We start from the raw sequence: 19,352 nt of genomic DNA, 5'->3' as shown, positions 1-19,352 counted from the left end.
CAGAGAGGGAGGGAGACGGAGAGGGAGGGAGACAGAGAGGGAGGGAGACAGAGGGAGGGAGACAGAGGGAGGGAGACAGAGAGAGAGGGAGACAGAGAGAGAGGGAGACAGGGAGAGAGGGAGACAGAGAGAGAGGGAGACTGAGAGAGAGGGAGATGGAGAGGGAGATGGAGACACAGAGAGGGAGGGAGACAGAAAGGGAGGGAGACGACGGAGAGGGAGGGAGACAGAGAGGGAGGGAGACAGAGAGAGAGGGAGACAGGGAGGGCGGGAGATAGAGAGAGGGAGACAGAGAGAGAGGGAGAGAGAGGGAGGCAGAGAGAGGGGGAGGCAGAGAGAGAGAGAAAGAGAGAGGGAGACAGCGAGAGAGGGAGGCAGAGAGAGAGCGAGACAGAGAGAGAGGTAGAGATGGAGAGGGAGGGAGGGAGAGAGGGAGAGAGAGAGAGGGAGGGAGACAGAGGGAGGAAGACAGGCAGAGGGAGACAGGCAGAGGAAGACAGGCAGAGGGAGGGAAAGGGAGACAGAGGGGGAGGGAGACAGAGGGGGAGGGAGCAGTTGGGGAGGGAGACAGAGAGGGAGGGAGATAGAGAGGGAGGGAGACAGAGGGAGACAGAAGGAGAGGGAGGGAGCGAGACAGAGGGAGGGAGACAGAGGGAGAGACAGGGAGAGAGACAGACAGACAGAGTGAGTGAGACAGAGGGAGGCAGACAGAGTGAGTGAGTGAGTGAGTGAGTGAGTGAGTGAGTGAGTGAGTGAGTGAGTGAGTGAGTGAGCGTGTGAGTGTGAGTGTGAGAGATGTACATGCCGGGTCTGGTGGCTCAGTAGACGAAGGTGTCCCTTGCAGGGGCCTGTGTTCAACCTCATGGTCAGTTTTTTTTGCTCTATCCCCCCACCCACTGACCCCGCCCCACAGAAACAAAACTGTAAATTTGGCCCCCAAGAGAAAGTTTGTGAGTACCCATGTACTAAGGGCTCACAAGATAACTCAGTAACCAATCTGGTATGTACCTAAAATACATGGTATCAATTTAGAGAGGGAACAGCTAGTCTGTGGTCCTGGTTAGCCGGGCCACAGCCAGACTCAAGTCGAAAAACCAGTGAAACACAGCAAAAATTGGGGGTAACCATAGGAAGCAGACCCTACTCTCCTACATAACTGTTGTTGGAGTGCGGTCTCAGTCCGGGGGAAAACTTTGAGAGAATATATATATATATTCTAGTGGAGCCCGAAACGCGTCAAGAGGAGAAAACAACTTAAATAAATTATTTGCCTGAAATCCGTGGTTCGTGGTTCCTTCAGTGTTCGTCGCAGCGTCTACAGTGTTGGTGAGCAGACCGAGGTTCCTTTTGGAGTTGCGTATATATATATATTCACTTAAGAAAACATAGGTTTCAGGCCTTATATAGTTAGGAATTAGCATTTTAAAAACCTTGCAAATTCACTTGAAAAACCATAGGTTTCAGGCCTTATATAGTAAGGAATTAGCATTTAAAAAAACATTGAAATTGCTCCTAAATAGTTAGTTGTACTAAATATTTTTCGCGCACCCGCAATCCACTGTGATGATGTCACATATTACATCATTCATGACAGGGTCAGTGACATCACTGATAACATCACTGATGACATCTCAAATGACATCACTGATGACATCACTGATGACATCTCATTTGACATCACTGATGATATCACTGATGACATCAACCAGTGACTGTGTGTTTCTGTAAAGTTTAAATATGTTTTACATATTAAAGAATGAGTGGATGTAAAAGTGTCTGGATGAAGGATTTAGTAGGTGTGTGACTGATTGTATGAGTGAGTGATTAAATGTGTCTTACTAAATGCATGGGTTAGTGACTAAACTGTCTGAATGTGTGCATCAATATGTCTGTTGTTGTGTAAGCTGCTGCATGTGTTGATCAGTAGCTACACAAGTGGCTATATGGGTTATTGATTGGTTGCCCAAGTATTTGAATGGGAGACTGAGTGTGTGTGTGGGTGGCTGGGAGGTGTGTGACTCTGTGCATAGATGTGTGAGCAGTTGATTCACTAGGTGTATGAGTTCAAGAGTGCATGTGGAAACAGTTATATGGGCGGTTGACTGTGTGCATGGGTGTGTTGGTGAGTGAATGGATATCTCAGCGCTACATGTGCAAGTAAGTACATATGTAAAACACAGTGCATGTGAAAGTTGGCATATATAAATGACTATACATGAGAGCCAGTGAATGTGCGAGTGGCTATATGGATCATTGTGTACTTGTATCAGTGATTGTATAAGAGAGTAAGTATGTGTTAGTATATGTTTGAATAAGTAAGGTGTTGTGTGTATAACTGTATAGTTGAGGAAATGGAAGTGTGATTGATTCTTTGCATGACTGACTAGGTGTGTGAGTAACTCCATGGATGAGTGGCAGTGTGTGAGTGTCTGTATAGGTGTATGAGTGCATATGATAGTGTTGTATTGATGAGTAACTGTATGTATGAGTGATTCTATGGGTGAATGAGTGAATGTGTGTGTAGACCTAGGAATCAGTGAGTGCGTATGTAGTAACTGGTATTGGTGTGTCAATGGTTTCAAGAATGGTAGTCTGTATTTAACACTGGGTGTATCAAAGGTTATATTAGAGTGTGAGGAGGTGCATCGGATTATCACATGAATGATATCATCAGTGATGTCATATGAGATGTCATCAGTGATGTCATCAGTGATGTCATTTGAGATGTCATCAGTGATGTCATCAGTGATGTCATTGACCATGTCATGAATGATGTAATATGTGACATCATCAGCAATGGATTGCGGGTGCGCGAAATATAGTTAGTACAACTAACTATATAGGAGCAATTTCAATGGTTTTTTAAATGCTAATTCCTAACTATATAAGGCCCGAAACCTATGGTTTTTTAAGTGAATTTGCAAGGTTTTTAAAATGCTAATTCCTAACTATATAAGGCCTGAAACCTATGGTTTTTTAAGTGAATTTGCAAGGTTTTTTAAATGCTAATTCCTAACTATATAAGTACTGAAACCTATGGTTTTTTAAGTGAATTTGAAAGGTTTTTTAAAGGCTAATTCCTAACTATATAAAGCTTGAAACCTATGGTTTTTTCAGTGATTTTGCAAGGTTTTTTAAATGCTAATTCATAACTATATCAGGCGGGAAACCTATATTTTTTTTCAATAAATTTCAAAAGTTTTGTAAATGCTAATTCTATTAGCAGATAACGTTTATATATGTTATTATCCTTCTGGGACCACCTGAGCAGCCATCTTGTTTCTCAGGAGAAGCGAGGCACAAGAGAGCACAAAACAAGAGTGGAAAACGCGAAAAGGGGGCAGGGTTGAGACCCCCTGACCCCCTAGCCCTTCTCAGGGGGTCCCAGAAGGACCACCAAGTGCAAACAAATTATTATTTTTTTTAAATCGCGGGGTACGTGCGGGGTACACGTATCCTACGCATACGGTGCGCGTACCCCACAATTTATTTTTTTTGCCCTTGGGGGTCCTTTTGGGACCCCCTGAGAAGGGCTAGAGGGTTGGGGGGTCTCTACCCTGCCCCCTTTTCGTGTTTTCTACTCTTGTTTTGGGCTCTCTTGTGCCTCAGTTCTCCTGAAAAACAAGATGGTGGGCAACACTTCCTGGTTTGGACAGTTTGGAATGTTGACAGTCGACTGCCAGCCAATCAGAAACTCGCTCTCGTACGGTGAGCGCATATAGATATATAATTTGCTCAAAGTCATTTTATCAACAGCTACATGAGGGATTTTCACCAAATGCAGAAAAGGCACTACTGCATAACTGTCCCTACCATTTTGCCAAGTTTGGTGTAATTTCGTTCAGCCGTTCGGGCTGTAGCCGTGTCTAAAGGTCCCATATAAAATACCATTTGAAAAATTTCAAATTCAATTTTCTCAAGAACTACTGGAGGGATTTACACCAAACATACAAAAGACACTGCTGCATACTAGTCGCTACCATTTTGCCAAATCTGGTATAATTCCGTTCAGCCGTTCGAGCTGTAGCCTTGTCAGAATGTCCCTATGGAAATTAACATGGGAAAACACGTTTTGGGACCCCCCTTTTTTCTCGGCCCCCGCTTGCCGAATCCCCCCAAAAAATTTCAGGGAAGGAGCGGAGCGCAGCAAATTTAAGGAAAATGACAGGCAGATCCCTCAATCGGCGCCAAAGTTATTCCCAATAGAATGTTCGGAATTTCCTATGGTAACTAGGTCCTAACTATATATACCTACTGGCGACCACCAGTAGGTAATATATATACACACACATATATATATATATATATATATATATATATATATATATATATATATATATATATATATATATATATATATATATATATATATATATATTACCTACTGGCTATCGCCAGTAGGTATATATAGTTAGGATTAATTCCCTATGGGATTTTTGAAAATTCTATGTCTAATAACTTTGGCGTTTGTGGACGGAATCGGCTGAAATTTTCAGGAAAATGGCACATTTTGTTTCTGAGCAGCCCCTGAAAATTTGGGGGGGTTTCGTCAAGGGGGGGCTGAGAAAACAGGGGGGTCCCAAAACGCATTTTTAACATTGAGTTTTCCATAGGGCGGTTGGACTCACTTTTAGCTCGAACGGCTGAATGGATTTGCACGAAACTTGGCAAAAATGTAGGGACTGTTAGCCCGATGTGCCTTTGCTAGGTCTCAATATATGTGCTCCAGTAGTTTTTGAGAAATTAACGTTCAAAACAAGATATATATCTGTAACAGCGCTCCGGGCTGCGCTCCGGTCCGCTTACTTTTCGCGAAACGGAACTTTGCGCGCAGAAAGCTGATTGGCTCTCCGGTGTCTGTCAACATTCTAAACAGTCCGGAGCGGCCGCCATCTTATCTCTCGGTAGGATCGAAGAGAAGAAGAGGTGAAAAACGAAGGGGGAATTTATTGAAAGGGGGCAAGGTATACCCCTCTTGACCCCCTAGGAATGTTGTTGGGGTTATTAAAGGGTCCCGTGGGGAAAATAAAAAAAAATGATTTTTCACGGTAGAAGCGCTTCACGGGCCGCGAACTGGGCCTCAAACTGGTAGCGAAACGGGAATTCGCCATTTTGTGCTTCGTTTTAATTGTTTAGAGACAAAAATTATCGCCGCACATCGGCCACAATGCATGAATATCGCTGAAAAGTCAGCGATATTCATGCATTATCCAGCAAATGCTCTTAGCCATGTTATCCACCTTCCATTGGATAACATGGCTAAAAACTGCTCTGTGCGTGAGCTTTTTTTTTTTTTTTTGCTGCGTGACGTTTGTTAACGTTCGATTCGATGGAAATCAGGAAGTGTTGACCACCATTTTGTCACTGCGAGTAAATATTTTGTTATAAATGAATCCTTATTGATAAACATTGTCTGCGCCATCTTGCGTTTTTGTCCAATGCCACAATTTTGTCGTGCACGGCAGCCATTTTAGATGCCTTGACCAGGGCCACTCTCTGCACGCCGCCGATCCTCAGCATGGCTCCCCTCCCTCGCAAGCATCTCCCCCACGCACTGGTCACCCCCGCTCTCTCTCTCATGCATGGGACATATACTTCCCCCCATCTGCGCTGCTCTTCTCTGAGAATCACACCCTGTGCCCGCCCGACACCTCCCTTTCACCCTATTCACTACCGCACCCTCTGACACTCCTCTTCCTCTGTGTCCGATTGTCCAGGCCGGACCTAGGCTATCACCTAGCCCTGCGGATGTAGTTTATGGCCCCAGCTGTAGAGTATCCAGACATGCCAACCCTCCCGATTCAGGCGTGAGACTACTGATTTCAGTGCTAGTCTTTCGCTTCCCGATTCCTGCAAGGAAAAACCCGGGGGCATATTACCAACAACTAGCGGTAATTTTTGTCTCTAACTTGTTTAGAGACAAAAATTATCGCCGCACTTCGGCGAATTTTATCGCACATAAACCTTGCTATTAGCAAGGTTTATCGCAAATGCGATAAAAAACGGCTGCAATGCATGAATATCGTTGAAAAGTCAGCGATATTCATGCATTATCCAGCAAATGCTTTTAGCCATGTTATCCACTTCCCATTGGATAACATGGCTAAAACTGCTCAGGGCAGGTGTTAGGTTTTGGAGATATTCGCGCTTAGCGCGAATATCTCCAAAAGTTGGTAATAGGAGATAGCGATGGTTAGGGACTGTTTCCAGTCGCTAAAATCTTGGCACGCCCACTTTGCATGTCATTAGTGATAAATATCACTGATATGCAAAGCGGGGCCCAAGATGGTCGCTATCTCCTTTTAGCTGTCACTAACTGGTGTTAGCGACAGCTTGGTAATAGGGAGATAATTTTATCTCTTTTTTTTTTGGCTTTTAAAGCCAAAAAAGCGGAAATAAACCCCCTTGATAATATGCCCCATGATTTCTCGGGGGTTTCAGCTGACAGGGCTTGGTATTGTGTTACGTGCTAATTCTTCCAGGAAACGTCAGAGGGTCGATGCAGGGGTTCTAGAAGGGGTGATAAACCATTTAAGCCTCATGAACAAGCGCATGGTCTTTTAAAGATTTGTGAAGTACTCGGGGCGGCGGTGTGTGTGTGCCCTCTTTCAGGAGCGGGCGGGGGGGCACTGCCAGCAATTTGCAGGCCAGGCAGTGTTCAACACGTGCATCACCCTTTCTCTGCCTGCTATTGCGCTCCATGCTTCGGAAAGGTAAGAAAAAGAACGTGCATTTGAGTTTGAAATGTCCGATCTTGTAGCAGTACACTTGCAAAGCCCACACATGACAATAACCCGATTCAAGGCCCTATTCACCCGATTTTTTAAATATATATAGCACTCCAACAAAGTTAGATTTTAAAACTTTATTAACATTTAAATATAACGAACGCAACAAAAACTGTAAATATATTTAACCATTTTTTGAAATTAACCAGAACTATAACGATAACAACAACAACAACAATAATATAACTTTTATGCCTAAATTACGCAAACATTTAGCTAATCTGCTAAAGGGGGGAGTCGCCATTTCTTTACAATAATCAATAATGAAAAATCCACATCAATAGGGTTGCCCGTTTTCTCGATGCAGCACTATAGGCTGGGGTGTCAAGAGTGAACAGGTCTTTCTTTGTTCCTTAAGATGTTATCTGTGTCAACCTCTTCCGAGAATGCTGATGCGTTAGGATTTCCTTGTGTTTCTTAATAGCATTGGTGTCTGTACACTTCTTTGTCAATTCTGTCAAGATGATAACTGCTTCATAAACAGACGATACCTTTGTTTAGTCATTAGTGTTAAGTGTGTCTGAAACTACAGTGCCCTTCTGTTTTTTTTTCTTCAGGCTCTACAGAGTTTTGTGTGTTGTTCTTTTGAGCGACAATTATTCCAGAGGTTTCAGGTTCACTTGTTTTGTCCTGCAGTGAGTTAACAGCTTTAGAGAGTTCATGTTTATTTGCTATGTCCTGCTGTTCGTCAACTGCTTCAGAGACGTCAGCCTCATTTGTTATATTTCAGTAGATCCTGGACCTGCCCGGCCGCGCCCAAAATGGCGCCGGTGTAAATGGGACTCGTAACTGCTTGTTGTGTACTGGTTGCCCAACCTTGATATCACGAGATACATATGCAGTTTTGAAGCACATGGCGGAGGCTTGTCTGCTGTAGTGGGGCGCCCCTTTATTGTTTCAGTCGCCATTCCGCCCGCTTTTGCTACACTGTGCCTTTTCCGCCATTCAGCTGTTTAGCGCCCGCTCTTACGGCTACAGCGTCTCGCTCACCATGTAGTTGAGTTGCTCCCACTCTTGCGGTGCAGCGATAGGCGGCTTCCACAGGACTCTTAAAATGGCGGTCGGCTCTTTGGATTTGGGCCTGGTCCAGTAAAATGGCCCTGGGACACCTTGGAACTCGGACGCTTGTCTGCCAGGGCTTGGGTTCCATTCTCGAAAGCGTCCCCTCAGCCTTGAAGATTGTACAAAAGTCTTGGGGGCCGTCGACTCCCGCAGGCTTCCGGTGGGTAGCGGCTGCCATGATTGCTTGCGGAATGGCCACGACGGAGCTACGAGATGGTGGTGCTCTCATGGTGACGCCAGCTTCAGTCTGAAACATCCAGAAACAAGGTGGGGCTTTCATCGTTTGGGAAAAAAAATGTTTTAATCCAATGAAAAGTGTTATTTTTAGGTCACATGACCTAGTCTTACATAATTAGGAAAAGAAAAGTAAAATGAACCAATGAAAAGTTTTATTAACAAGTCACATGACCTGTTATGCTTACGTTACGCGCTGCGCGGCGCGCTCTGGATCGTTTCCGGGAAGCTGCGCCTTGCGCACCGGAGCACTTACGGGTGCGCTAACGCGTCATCAGTGATGTCATTTGAGATGTCATCAGTGATGTCATCAGTGATGTCACTAACCATGTCATGAATGACGTAATATGTGACATCATCAGCAGTGGATTGCGGGTGCGCGATATATAGTTAGCGCTTATAACTATATATGGAATTTCAATGGTTTTATGCGAGTAAAATAAGGTTTTCTAAATGCAAATCCCTAACTATATATGGCCTAAAACCAATGGTTTTTTCATTGAATATATATATATATATATATTTGTCACTCCAAAAGTTGGCCACCTTTAAGTAGCACACAAGCAGCAGCTTGATTTATGTATAGGCAAGGACGGGGATCCGCTTGCAGATGCCGCTCCCTAATGGATCTGCCTGACGCGTTTTGAAGCTCCATATGCTTTTCTTCAGAGGCTTTAACGGAGGCGGTGTGCGCAACTGCTGACCCACTTCACCTTTTTCCATATGACGCACACCGCCTACGTTAAAGCCTCTGAAGAGAAGCATATGGAGCTTCGAAACGCGTCAGACAGATCCATTACAGACCAGCATCTGCAAGCGGATCCCCGTCCTTGCCTATACATAAATCAAGCTGCTGCTCGTTTGCTACTTAAAGGTGGACAACTTTTGGAGCGCCAAATAATACGCGGCCGTCCAGCCGCGGAGTATGCACCACCCCGTAACTATTGGGGGTCACGGAAGTGAAACAGCAGCCGAATACAGGATCGAGGACGGGCCCACCTGCAGGGTCCATACAGGACTTGATTATGTGCCCTCCGCACTACATTTCCGATAATGCACAGTCTCATCTGAGCCTCCTATTGGTGGGTGTGTCATATGGAAAATGGTGAAGTGGGTCAGCGGTTGCGCACACCGCCTCCGTTAAAGTCTCTGAAGAGAAGCATATGCAGCTTCGAAACGCGTCAGGCAGATCCATTACAGAGCGGCATCTGCAAGCGGATCCCCGTCCTTGCCTATACATAAACCAAGCTGCTGCTCGTGTGCTACTTAAAGGTGGACAACTTTTGGAGCAACCATAAATACACGGCCGTCCAGCCGCGGAGTATGCACCACACCGTAATTCTTGGGGGTCACGGAAGTGAAACAGCAGCCGTATACAGGATCGAGGACGGGCCCACCTGCAGGGTCCATACAGGATTTGATTATGTGCTCTCCACACTACATTTCCCATAATACACAGTCTCATCTGAGCCTCCCATTGTTGGGTGTGTCATATGGAAAATGGTGAAGTGGGTCAGCGGTTGCGCACACCGCCTCCGTTAAAGCCTCTGAAGAGGAGCATATGGAGATTCGAAATGCGTCAGGCAGATCCATTACGGAGCAGCATCTGCAAGCAGATCCCCGTCTTTGCCTATACATAAATCAAGCTTCTGCTCGTGTGCTACTTAAAGGTGGAAAACTTTTGGAGCGACAAAAAAATAAAATATATATATTTTTTTTGAGGGAAGACCTAAGAACCCACGTCCCACAAGAGTAATTTCTAAGTTTCTCAACTGCAAATCGGACTTCACGATATACTGCTTGGAATCTCCATGCTCCAAGAGGTAGATCGGGAGTACGATTCACCCAACAAAAAAACGTGTACTAGAGCACATGTGTGCCATAACGAACTGGGATAAGGCATATCCTGTGGCACGTCACTTCGATCGAGACACATCACAATAGTGACAGGGACCTTCACAATTTTTTTTGCCTTGACCAGGTAGATAGAAAGGAGAGAGAGGAGGTGACCGTGTCAAAGCTCTAAGGGTGTTAGAATCAAAATATATCATTGACTTGGAGAGCAAATGGCGATTAAGAACTACGGGTTCATCTGTAAATGGCTCTAATGTATATAGCATATCAGAATACGTTAACAAGAAGGGAGGAAGAACATGTATATGAGATGGGACAATAACAGAACAAAATTTGGAAAGGCATAAGAACTATTCTGCACCATTCGCAGTGCGGCCTCATATACAACTAAATATTTAGTACATTGTACTCTAGGCCCACACTCTTAGAATTGGCAAGCCAATACAGGGCGACAATACAGTAAAGTAAGCCCATACAGGGCGAGATATTTTGGGCAAAAGGGTTTGTTGATATATTGAGGCATATATATATATACCATGGGCACGTGCTTCGCCCCCAGTTACGCAAATTTGTTTGTGGGCTGGTGGGAGAAGCACATGTCCTGGAGTGAGGCGAACAAGGGCTGGCTGGACAAAATTATGATTTGGGCAAGGTATATTGATGACTTCTTTGTTGTTTGGCCCGGTGACTGAGCCTCGGCTGAGGAGTATGTCGCCGCGCTAAACAACAATGAGCTAAATCTAAGATTCACTAATAATATTAGTAGTGTCTCAGTGAACTATCTGGACCTAGAGGTATATGTGGCAGGTAATACCTTACAAAACAACTGTATAGAAAACCCACAGCGGGAAACGCTGTGCTACATGCAGCAAGCCACCATCCCAAAAGCTTTGGTGAACTACTCCGCCTTAAGCGTAATTTCTCAGGGGAGGAAGAATTTGGAAAAGCTAAGGATGAGGCCTCTGTAAGATTTAAAGACAGGGGTTATTCTAAAACAATATTCATTGATGCTGCAAACAGAGTAGAAAAGATTGACAGGAAAAATCTACTGGTTGACAAAACAAAACAAGAAGCAGAAGGACCCACACGGATGATTACTAATTTCAATAGTAAATCAGGGGAATTAGTACATGTTTTTACCAAAAATTGGCATATTCCAAAAACAGATAACATCTTGAAGAAAATATCACCAGCGCATCCGTCTATAACATACAGAGGTTGCAAATCACTGGGCGATCACCTTGTATGTAGCCATTTTGAGGGACCCGCCAAGGTCACAACGATGAAACCCATAAAAGGATTTTATCCATGCCTACGTTGTAAGACCTGTGAACACAGTAGGAAAAGATTCAACTATGAGGGAAGACCTAATGACCCACGTCCCACAAGAATAATTTCTAAGTTTCTCAACTGCAATTCGGACTTCACAATATACTGCTTGGAATGTCCATGCTTCAAGAGGTATAACAGGAGTACGATTCACCCAACAAAAAAACGTGTACTAGAGCACATGCGTGCCATAACAACCCGGGATAAGGCATATCCCGTGGCACGTTACTTCGAGACACATCACAATAGTGACAGGGACCTTCTCACATTTTTATGCCTTGACAAGGTAGATAGAAAGGAGAGAGGAGGTGACCGTGTCAAAGCTCTAAGGGTGTTAAAATCAAAATATATCATCGACTTGCAGAGCAAATGGCTCATAGGGCCAGGGCTTTAAGTGGGCCGGGTCTGTCTGTGTCTGAGTACCGGCAGTTTTTTTTTGGGACCCTCGAAACGGGTCACTATCGGGCTCTATTTTTGTGGCTGGCAAAGGTAGTCCTTTCTTAATTTTTTTTTTCAGACCCGTTTCAAGAGCCCCCCAAAAAACTGCTGGTGCTCAGACCCAGACAGAACTGGCCCACTTAAAGTCCTGACTGTGCCCAGGCAGAGCATGTCTTCAGCCTGTGTGTAGTGCAGACGCCTTCCCCTGACTGACGCTGCACATGCACGCCCCCTCCCGCCACTGGCTCTAGCGCCCGGTTATCTTGGCCTGTCCAAGGTCTTCAAGGCTGACTCGTATCAGCTGCTCCTTTCTTGTTATTTGCGCTTTCTCAACAGTAAGGTCGGTGTCTGAAGGCTGGAACTGAGAGCTATCCATACAGAATGCCACGGAGCTTGGCGAGGGGGGCAAAGAACAGCCAGAGGGTGCCTACTTCTTGGGCATGAGGTCACAGAGTGCAGCCAGGGGATTTCAGCTGCGGCCATGCGGGCGAGAAGGGGTAAAGGGTAGATAGAGCTATCTGCTCTCAGCTCATATGAGGGTCCCGGGGTAAAGAGCATTCAGGTGTCCTCTGAGCTCTGCCCACGGGCACTGAGGAGTAAAGTGTGGGGGTAAAGAGCAGCTGGAGGGCACCAAGGTTCCGGATGCAGGATCTGAAGAGGTAAAGTGCAGCTGGGGGCAAGCCTCCCGTAACCCCAGGGGGGTAAGCTTTCTGGAAGAAACTATACTTCAGAACCGGCTTTAACTGCAGCCCCACACTGCCACCTCTGCACCGCAGCCTTAACAGAGTGAATTATTGCCTCCTGTGGGAGGCAGGATTGCCTAAGCAAGCCCAAGAATAAAAAAATAAAAAATGCTCTTCCTATAACTCGCCCCATGCAAGGCTACCCTTGGTGTTACAATAAAAGGGCCCTGTGTCCTCCACTTTCCATGATTACTACTAAGTCTCATTTATGCTTGGTACCCGTACATGGCTATAAGGCCGGGAATTCCATGGTTATGATGAGCAAGACCTGGGCTTGGAGGATTGAAGCTTAACAGTAGTTTATCAGGGCATAGATGCACAATTGCTTGAGCCTATAGTGGTCCTTTGAATTGTAGGCAAAAACTTCAATTCTCTGTGTCTGTTAAAGTCCAACCGGTCAATTCCGGAGAAAAATATAGGAGATCTTTCAAAAAGGCTGTAAGCCTCTATAAGTATTTCTGTATTCAAGATGGACAGCTAAGGGGGCTGGAACGCGATCTCTGAACCTATGCTACTGCAGTGAGAGCTCAGCTTCCTCATTGAGAAGTGGTCACGGCATGACGTGGTGCCAGCCTGGGACAATGAAAAACTGAAGAGGCAGAGGACCCCAGCCAGGCGCGCAACACCCATAGGACTTCAAGGGCTTCAGTGGCAGCCCCCCCCCCTCTAACCTCATCCCCCTCATATGTGTCAGCCCGCCTGAGTCAGCCACACAGCCGCACCCCAGCACTTCACAGGTCTTTAGGACAATTTGCCTGTTAATGAGGCCTTGCTGTTGTTTCACCCCTTCTAGGAGCCCCTGCAGTTCCACTCTGCCCATTGATTAAAGATTCACCCCCCCGCATCTGCTCCAGCAGGACCTACACAACCTTCACTTAATGAATTGGCGCCATGTTTTGAATTCAAGAGGTCGGGGAAATTAATTTCGCAATTTTTCACCTGTGGAGCCCCATCCATGATCTGTGAGTGCAGTGGGTTATCCCACAGTTTGATTAAAATCGTTTTTTAGTTTGAGCTTGTATAACATGTAGATTCCAGTTACAAACTTGCATCTTTATGTTTTTTATGCGTGCGTTGTGATTGACAGCCAAGTGCCTCCTGGCAAGGGACTGTCTACGCTGCAACTAAATGTTTGTTACTTTTAGTTCCGCAATGATTATCTTTGACTCTGTGATGTGTATTATCCAAAGGGTACTTCTTACTTTCCTGGGTCAATGCCTTTGGGTCGAGTTTGCACCGTATAAAATTGCAAAAATAAACTAATGAAGATAAAATAAAAAGCCGAAACCTAATTCCTGGGTGAGACACTACTGTATGGCGGCTTTTCCATATTGATGTTATTTGCATTTGTTAGATGCTGTTTGTGTGTTCACAAAAATAAAACGTAAACCTAAAAACAAAACTGGTCACCAAAATTCCTTTTGACCCGTTTTGGTTCAATCAAATGACCAAATGTGGAGATTAGAGGGTCACTACTTCAGGGGAAAAAGTCCACCCAAACGGATCAGACAATGGCTCATAAGGAGTCCAATAGTTTCAATGCACAACATGGAACTCACAAGGGGCGACAAAAGGGTCACAGGGTGAAATGAATTTCAAGTATGAATGTACAAAATCTTTATTTTCTTTTTTTCATATTTTGTTTGCACACATTTTATCCAAAACATTAGATAATATAATACATCAATTGATAAATTGATAAAACATACATCAATAAATACACGTAATATGAAAACCCCACATCAACATCTCAACAAGCATACACTATCTTCTCATTCAGTCACACACAAACATCCACTAATACACCAAACACTAAATACAAATTCCTCAACGTAATCCCCAGAGTGACAAAAGATTAGGATCCTGCGGAGTCTTTGTAGCACACTGCTAGAGAGTCCAGATCGATAAGGCAGGATCCAAGAAATACGTAACGCCATCGCGCGTTTCGGTGCAAGGCCCAGATCTACGGGCGCACCTTCATCAGGGCTTTCACGCTGAGGGAGTAGGGAAGACACAGCACATTAGTGATACACCCGTGGCCAATCTGTTATAGACAAAAGCTGAATTTAGAATCAACAACCTAATAGACAGTTCAGTAATTTTCAAGTTTATACTCAATATACAGACGATCTAAAATAGAGCCTAGTACTTTTCATGAGGTCAACAATTTCAGATACCATTTACGCAAGTTTCATTAAATTGGATAGACATGTACAGTCCCAAGTTTTAAGAACTCTAAAGGTAGCATTTTGTTTTGAGACATCGCCCCACACACGGTGAGCTCCAATGTTGGTAAAAGGGTAATTGATTGATAAACTGGAAAAAAGGCGCAATCAATGCACACATAGGAATCCCTAGATACAAGAAATATCAGACATCACATTCATCACAATTCATAAAAACACCCTACTCTTCATAAATATTCGAGTGGTCAAGTGGCAACCCCCAAAGAGATTTAATCATACTTCACAGTAAGACACAGCATTTTAATTTCTCTTAGAAAGGTGAGACCTATTCCTCTAAAGGACACACTATTTGGTACTAACCAGGCCTGACCCGGGTTCAACTATTAATGTAATCATTTTACCTCTGCCACCGGTTCCTGGATCCAAAAGTCGCAACTGGATTATCACTAGCCCAACAAAGATGACGTTGAAAACACACTAATCCGATTGGAACCTGTTTAAGATTTGGCAAGAGATGAATCATTTCCACAAGGTTCGATAAGGGAGAGAAAACACAACTCAATCAAGAAGCCGCCCATAGACAGCATTTTGTAAAGAGCTTACCCGCTAAAGATGTTTATTCCACCAAGCGTCTTTCGTTGGTCTCACAGAGATCGTAACTTCATCTCGGTCCTGTGTACGTATGTCTAAACAAAATATACATCGGTAAGTAATGCATTATGGTCCGCAGTTCGCCAGATGGGGAAATTATTCAACACGATGGCATATAAACGGGCTCAAATTAGACAAGCTGCGAAATAACCTGATTCTTTGTATTTTCTTAAAAAACGGTTAAATAGATCATAATTAGGTCACTGGCGGCTGCTTATTCGGATAACTTCTCAACAATAGGCTAGATAAATATACCGAATTAAACATACCGTAAGATAATCAACACAGAGAATAATCGCAGTTTCAGGTCCAAGATCGAGGAGAGTCACCCGAAACTTCCGCATACAGCTATAAATGCCCTGTATTCTGCACAGGATAGAGAGAACACGAAAGACCGATAAGGGTAGTGGGACAGGATACGATTTCCCAAGATACGCTACGGGCACAGGTATTTTAATTTAACACCCTCCGTCACAGTATAACCAATTACAGAAGAATTCGATCAGAGAAGAGAGAGACCCCTACGTGCACAAAGACTTAAAAGAGGCAATTTGTGCTCGGGCTGCACCGACTATAGGATCCGTTTGGGGCCCAATTGCTAGCCCCGAGAACCTGACTATCTGAAGCTGCCTAGGACATTTAAATCTCTACTAGGCAGCGCTGCCCTTATACAATCGAGGGATCATTATACATCCTCCCTCTGTTTACCTTTAGATTTGTTTCTTTTTGCGGGCGGACCGGGGGTGTGTGCTCGTGGACCAACTGGCAGTCTGATCCGTGCTGGGTCTTGCCGCAGACCGTATGAACCATAGAGGGGTTGGCCAGGTGTTTCTATTTAGAAATTAGAGGCATGCCTTTAACGATTTTAAACGGCGGGAAGATGTGAGTCGAGGTTGTTTGAAACCCGCTGACCTTCCGTGAGGACCGGATGACGAGAGGAGAGTTCTACCTACATCACTTGATTTTAGGTAAGAAGGGCGCGTTAACTGTTGGAGGATAACCCATTCTGGTAGTCGTTTATGCAACTAGTTAATGACTTTTTGGCAACTGTAGGAATTACGCCTCTTTTAAGACTTTGTGCACGTAGGGGTCTCTCTCTTCTCTGATCGAATTCTTATGTAATTGGTTATACTGTGACGGAGGGTGTTAAATTAAAATACCTGTGCCCGTAGCGTATCTTGGGAAATCGTATCCTGTCCCACTACCCTTATCGGTCTTTCGTGTTCTCTCTATCCTGTGCAGAATGCGGGGCATTTATAGCCGTATGCGGAGGTTTCGGGTGACTCTCCTCGATCGTGGGCCTGAAACTGCGATTATTCTCTGTGTTGATTATCTTACGGTATGTTTAATTCGGTATATTTATCTAGCCTATTGTCGAGAAGTTATCCTAATAAGCAGCCGCCAGTGACCTAATTATGATCTATTTAACCGTTTTTTAAGAAAATACAAAGAATCAGGTTATTTCACAGCTTGTCTAATTTGAGCCCGTTTATATGCCATCGCGTTGAATAATTTCCCCATCTGGCGAACTGCGGACCATAATGCATTACTTGCCAATGTATATTTTGTTTAGACATACATACAAGGGACCGATATGAAGTTACGATCTCTGTGAGACCAACGAAAGACGCTTGGTGAAATAAACATCTTTAGCGGGTAAGCTCTTTACGAAATGCTGTCTATGAGCGGCTTCTTGATTGAGTTGTGTTTTCTCTCCCTTATCGAACCTTGTGGAAATGATTCTACTCTTGCCAAATCTTAAACAGGTTCCAATCGGATTAGTGTGTTTTCAACGTCATCTTTGTTGGGCTAGTGATAATCCAGCTGCGACTTTTGGATCCAGGAACCGGTGGCAGAGGTAAAATGATTACATTAATAGTTGAACCAGGGTCGGGCCTGGTTAGTACCAAATAGTGTGTCCTTTAGACGAATAGGTCTCACCTTTCTAAGAGAAATTAAAATTCTGTGTCTTACTGTGAAGTATGATTACATCTCCTTGGGGGTTGCCACTTGACCACTCAAATATTTATGAAGAGTAGGGTGTTGTTATGAATTGTGATGAATGTGATGTCTGATATTTCTTGTATCTAGGGATTCCTATGTGTGCATTGATTGCGCCTTTTTTCCAGTTTATCAATCAATTACCCTTTTAGCAACATTGGAGCTCACTGTGTGTGGGGCGATGTCTCAAAACAAAATGCTACATATAGAGTTCTTAAAACTTGGAACTGTACATGTCTATCCAATTTAATGAAACTTGCGTAAATGGTATCTGAAATTGTTGACCTCATGAAAAGTACTAGGCTCTATTTTAGATCGTCTGTATATTGAGTATAAACTTGAAAATTATTGAACTGTCTATTAGGTTGTTGATTCTAAATTCAGCTTTTGTGTATAACAGATTGGCCACAGGTATATCACTAATGTGCTGTGTCTTCCCCACAACCCTCGGCGTGAAAGCCCTGATGAAGGTGCGCCCGTAGATCTGGGCCTTGCACCGAAACGCGCGTTGGCGTTACGTGTTTCTTGGATCCTGCCTTATCGATCTGGACTCTCTGGCAGTGTGCTACGAAGACTCCGCAGGATCCTATTCTTGTGTCACTCTGGGGATTACGTTGAGGAATTTGTATTTGGTGTTTGGTGTATTAGTGGATGTTTGTGTGTGACTGAATGAGAAGATAGTGTATGCTTGTTGAGAGGTTGATGTGGGGTTTTCATATTATGTGTATTTATTGATGTATGTTTTATCAATTTATCAATTGATGTATTACATTATCTAATGTTTTGGATAAAATGTGTGCAAACAAAATATGAAAAAAATAAAATAAAGATTTTGTACATTTATACTTGAAATTCATTTCACCCTGTGAACCTTTTGTCGCCCCTTGGTGAGTTTCATGTTGTGCATTAAAACTATTGGACTCCTTATGAGCCATTGTCTGATCCGTTTGGGTGGGCTTTTTCCCCTGCAGTAGTGTAATTTTCTCCTGATGTCTGCCCTAATCCGTTGCAGGGGGCCCCTTTTGTATTGGTGAGATTAGAGGGTCAGCCAGAAAATAGTCTAGAGGTTAAGTTCACAGTAGAGGACCTTCATTCCTACATAAAGAGAGGAAGACAAAACACAGAGAGAAGAGTGGGGGGGATAGTGAAAGGAGTGTGTGGATGTGATACAGGCACAAAAATAATGTTGTGTATACTTGGTTGCCCTTGATAGCCCCGGCTTTCAACCTGAAAGGTCATGCAGAAAAACTGCACAGTTTTAGTTGTGAACAAGTCACAGAGGGATTAAAGGAATCCTGTGAGCAGCAGTGCTAGTTATCTTGATTTAGACCACGTCCCTACTCGTATAGGCCACACCCTTTAAGATATTTACCACGCCCCTTTTAGAGCACCCCCAGTTTTTTTTCCCACTTAAAGCCCTGCATAGGGCTCAATAATGATGAAGAACTATGGGTTCATCTGTAAATGGCTCTAATGTATATAGCATATCAGAATACGTTCGCAAGAAGGGAGGAAGAACATGTATATGAGATGGGATAATAACAGAACAAAATTTGGAAAGGTATAAGAACTATTCTCCACCATTCGCAGTGCGGCCTCATATACAACTAAATATTTATTACATTGTTCTTCAGGCCCACACTCTAAGAATTGGCAAGCCCATACAGGGTGACAAAACAGTAAAGTAAGCCCATACAAGGTGAGATATTTTGGGGAAAATGGTTTGTTGATATATTGATTCATATATATAGATCCTACATTGTATCCTATACGATTGCCATCAGAAGTCTCTAAAAAGGTTGTTTATGCACAGGATACAACAATGACTTATATCCATAGGATCAATACTACTAATGCACTCAAAAATATATATTTTTTACTGGCCATAATGAATGATATATTTTCCTTTCTTTTTCCCTTTTCTAAATAATGACATTGTCTTTTCATACGAAATTTTCTTTTTAAACTGCACTTGCACCTTTTGACGATCATTGAATGAAATTGAGTGACTCGGTAGAAAAAAGTTGTAAGATGGCTGCCATGGGGGCGTTTATGCGAACAATCCA

At 43.8% G+C, this 19,352-nt stretch overlaps 2 long non-coding RNA genes across 2 annotated transcripts; one reads left to right on the top strand and one right to left on the bottom strand.

Annotated features, from left to right (window-relative positions):
• Positions 1–14,388: 14,388 nt before the first annotated feature.
• On the bottom strand, positions 14,389–15,653 carry LOC147683558 (uncharacterized). Its single transcript, XR_015301049.1, has 4 exons — positions 15,555–15,653; positions 15,238–15,320; positions 15,036–15,127; positions 14,389–14,492 (listed from the first exon to the last, which is right to left on the bottom strand). It is a non-coding gene; the product is annotated as an uncharacterized LOC147683558 (long non-coding RNA).
• A 1,232-nt stretch (positions 15,654–16,885) lies between these two features.
• On the top strand, positions 16,886–17,997 carry LOC147683557 (uncharacterized). The gene is made up of 3 exons (XR_015301048.1): positions 16,886–16,941; positions 17,052–17,143; positions 17,687–17,997. It is a non-coding gene; the product is annotated as an uncharacterized LOC147683557 (long non-coding RNA).
• Positions 17,998–19,352: the final 1,355 nt, after the last annotated feature.

Source organism: Lissotriton vulgaris, chromosome 11, assembly GCF_964263255.1.
Source record: "Lissotriton vulgaris chromosome 11, aLisVul1.2, whole genome shotgun sequence".
Lineage (NCBI taxonomy): Eukaryota > Metazoa > Chordata > Amphibia > Caudata > Salamandridae > Lissotriton > Lissotriton vulgaris.
Note: the sequence above shows the minus strand (reverse complement) of the source record. Positions and strands in the feature narration are given on the sequence as shown.